The 4,021-nt window shown below is 52.4% G+C and overlaps 1 long non-coding RNA gene across 1 annotated transcript; it reads left to right on the top strand.

The window, feature by feature from the left end:
- The first annotated feature begins 740 nt into the window (after positions 1 to 740).
- LOC311428909 lies at positions 741 to 3,589 on the top strand. Its single transcript, XR_014687941.1, has 2 exons — positions 741 to 810; positions 3,262 to 3,589. It is a non-coding gene; the product is annotated as an uncharacterized lncRNA (long non-coding RNA).
- Positions 3,590 to 4,021: the final 432 nt, after the last annotated feature.

Genomic DNA, 4,021 nt, shown 5'->3' with positions numbered 1-4,021 from the left:
GGGTAAGTGTAAGGTTTAGATTTACGCTAAGGGTAAGTGTAGCAGAAAGGGTAAGGTTTATGGTAAGGTTTAAGGTTTAGGGTTAGGTTAAGGGGAAGGGGAAGGGGAAGGTAAGGGGAAGGGTTGGAGTAAGGTATAGGGTAAGGGTAAGGTTATGGTTAAAGGAAAGAGTAAGGGTAAGGAAAAAGTAAAGGTAAGGATTTGGGTAATGGTAAGGGTGAGAAGGGTTAGGGTAAGGGTTACGGTAAGGGTTAGGTAACGCAGTGTACAACCTGGGACGTCACACGCAGAGCTGCCTCTGGCAAGGTGAGTGAGGAACAGATGTAGCAGTTGTTGTGTTGTAGGTCTCACTGTTCCTCTAAGCATCCCCTCTTTGTCTTTTAGAGGTGCTGTAGCTGTTTGAAGAGGGTAGATTGAAGCATCTGCCTCGGGGGCTGGTAAGCGGCAGAGGTAAGGGAGCAGATGAGAGTAACTTACCTAGTTGTGCTGTGTCTTTGGATGCTGCATCGGCCTATGCGTTTCTTTTTCTTTCACAGGTGTCTCGCACAGGCTCAAAGGAGCAAACTGCACTCTGAAGAGCTGTGTAAGAAGAGGGGCTGGTCATGAGCTGGGTTGGAGCAGAACGACCAAGTAGCACAAGGTGACTATGAAAGGTGTCCGTCTTGCTTTGCAGGTGCCGTGGCAGGCTCTCCACAGAAGTGGATAAGGATATGAGATAAGGCCAGAGAGCGACAAGGAGCGGCACGTGCAGGGATGGTTTTGAAGCGCTGCGGTGGCTTACTCTTCTGTTCATCAGGTGCCACAGGCAAGGTGGGTTGTAACATCAGTCGTTATATTTGCATGAAAGCAGTTCACTTGAATGCCACAGTGCATCTGAGTAGGGTGTTCTAGCAGAACAAGCTTGTCTGGCACAGCGGTGCCTGATGGCAGTGTGTTTCCTCAGGTGAAGAGGTGCCTGAAGCCCCATCCTATCTAGCCTGCACACAATTATCTGAGAATGAAAGCTGCTTTCCAGTAATTCAGAAAGCCAAGTTACGTCTCAGCCTTGAGCATCTCGGGCTTTTGGGCTTTTTTTTTTTTTACAGACACTGTAACATTTGGCACCAGCACTAATACTTTTTTTGGCATATGTTTAGCGTTTGGGGCCTGTGTCTGGGATTTGGGCCCTGTCTCGAACCACTGGGGCTTTGTCCTGGGTTTTGGAGCCTGCCTCTAGAGTTCAGGGCCTGTGATTAGGCTTTTGGGGTCTGTGTCTGGGGGCCGGTATCTGGGGGCAAGGGGGGAGCTGCTTGTAGACCCTTGGGGCCAGCATGGAGGGGGTTGGGAGCTGACTCTACACCTTTGGGGCCTGCTTCTGGGGGCGGGGTGGGGTTGAGACCAGCATCTGGGGGAGGGGTGGGAGCTCTTTGTATTCCTTTGGAGCCTGTGTCGGGGGGCGGGGGGGGGGGGGGGGAAGGGGAGGGTTGGTTGGGAGGTGCTTGTACACTGTTGGAGCCTGGGTTGAGGGAGGAGGTTTGGAGCTGCTTCTACACCTTTGGGCCTGGCATCGGGGGTAGGGGGTTGGGTGCTGGTTGTAGGGGCCTGTGTTTGGGGGGGGGGGGGGCTTGGGACCTGCGTCTGGGGGAGGGGTGGGAGCTGCTTGTACACCTTTGGGGCCTGCATGTGTGGGGGGTCAGGGCCTGTGTCTAGCGGGCTGGGAACTGCTTGTACAATGTAGGAATCTGTTTCTGCAGGGTGGCTGGGAGCTGTTTGTACAACTTTGGGGCCAGCATCTGGGGGTGGCTGGGAGCTGCCTGTACACTGTAGGGGCCTGTGTTTGTGGGGGGCTTGGGGGCCTCCCTCGGGGGGAGGGGGGGGAGGGTTGGGAGCTGCTTGTATAGGGTAGGGGGCCTGCCTGGCAGGGGTTGGGAGCTGCTTGTAGAATTTGGGTCCCTGTGTCTGGGGAGGGGGTTGGGGCCTGTGTCTCAGGGGTGTTGGGAACTGGTTGTACACCTTTGGGTCCTGTCTCTGGGGGGGAGCTACTTGTACACTTTTGGGGTCTTTATTTGAGGGGGGTTGGGAGTTGCTCATGCATTCTAGGTGCCTCCCTTTTGAAAAGGGTTGGGGCCTGCATCTGTGGGTGGTTGGGAGCTGCTTGTACACTATAGGGGCCATGGTCTTGGAGGGGGGTCTGGGCTGTTTATACACCTCTGTGGCCTGTGTTTGGGGGGGGGGTGGGCCTGTGCCTGGGGGAGTTGGGAGGTGCTTGTTCACTCTAGGAGCCTCCATTTGGGGGTCTTTGGGGCCTCCCTTTGAGGGGGAGGGAGTTGGGAGTTGGTTGTACACCTCCGCATCCCATGTCTTGGGGAGGGGGGGGGGGAGTGGGACCGGTCTCTGAAGGGGCGGGTTGTGAGCTGCTTGTACACCTGTGTCGGGGGGGAGGGTAGGGGGGATGGCGGGGGGCGGGCCCGGGTCTTGGGCCAGTGTCTGGGTGGAGTCCAGTTCTTGGAAGGGGGTGGTGGGGTAGGAGCTGCTTGTGGGCAGTTGGGGTCTGCATCTGGGTGTGGTTGGTGCCTGCTTGTGTTGGCAGTTTGGGGCCTGCTTGTAGACTTGTGCAGCCTGGGTTTGGGGGCTTTTCTGTAACGTTTGGGGTCTGCATTTTTGCTTTGGGATGCATCTTGAGCTTTTGAGGCCTAGCAGTAGCATTTGGGGCCTGCATCTGGGGCTTTTCTTTAGCATTTTGGTTGCGTATTTGTGATTTGGGGCCTGTATCGTGGATTTTGCCTTTTTTGTAGTTTCCATCTTTGTGTGTGTGTGTTTCGTTGTTGGTTGTCTGGGGTTAGGGGCAGTTTGGGGTTTGGATTAAGGTCAGTGTCATTAGCGTTAGGGGGTTGATAATAAGGGTTAGGGTTGTGGTTAGAGTTGTTAGGTTTAAGGGGAATAAGGATTTCAGGGTAAGGGGATCAAGGTTGTGGGAATAAAAATGTTGTTTTTGCGCAGTTACATCCTGTAGAGGGAAGGAAGGTGGTATTGAGATATGCTTGCAGTGATAAGACAGCTTAACAGTGTGAAATGAGTTCATCTGATTCGTGTCAATATGGAACAATGCTAGGGCCGCATGATATGATGAAAAGTCTAAGAAAACCAGAGTGGTTAATATATATAGTTCTTGAATCTTGCAAAGGAATGGTCCAGCAATTCCGGTCAATAGAGGATAAGAGAACAAAGGGGTTTCAGAATAACTGCTAACTATTACAACTGTTGCATGGGACACTATGCAAGTGTCTGCCATCCAGCCAAGATGGACAAAGGAGATGGACAAGAGAAAAGCCTGGGAGGAAGACTACGAGCCTTCAGTATGAGCGGCCCCCAGAGGGGACTGATACCGGAGACTGATAACGCCTGCACCAGTGGGAGGGTTTGGATTCTGGGAACTAATTAGAATAACCCTGCCTTTTGTAGAAGTAGTAATGAATATGTATTAGGCTAGCAGCATAAAAACCAGCCGCCTGATGTAACTTGTGTGCGTCTTGGTGGAGCAGAGACTCCTGGCGCACCCAGCGCTGCTTGCTTACCTCTATTCATTTAATAAATTGTAAATTTCAATTGCAATCCTATTTGGGACCCAGTCATTTATTACAAGTGGGCTCTCGTCCGGGAGGGCTTTGGTTCCTGATTTCTGGTTTGATCTAGGAGAGGCACCCCCACCATTTGGTGGCTGCTGTTTGAGTCAGGTCGGAACTAATGGCATCTTAAACCTGAATAAAGGTAAGCAAAGTTTCTGATTCTTTTTTTCAGCTCCCTTGCCAGCTGCAGCACTATATTTTGCCCATAATTGTGTGTGTGAAGATCCGAACGAAGATGACGGAGTCGTAAGCATTTAAAGCGTATACCGTTCGGTTGGGTGGGGTTCGGTTGCCTGTGTGTGTAAGAGTGTGACTGAGATGGAACTTAATTCCGAAGCGATTGTGGAGGTCTTCTAACCGCGGTTCCAATCTCCCACGAGGGACTTGGCCGGTGAAGGACCGAAGGGATTCCTATA

This window comes from Aythya ferina (genome assembly GCF_964211825.1).
Source record: "Aythya ferina genome assembly, contig: HAP1_SCAFFOLD_187, whole genome shotgun sequence".
Lineage (NCBI taxonomy): Eukaryota > Metazoa > Chordata > Aves > Anseriformes > Anatidae > Aythya > Aythya ferina.
Note: the sequence above shows the minus strand (reverse complement) of the source record. Positions and strands in the feature narration are given on the sequence as shown.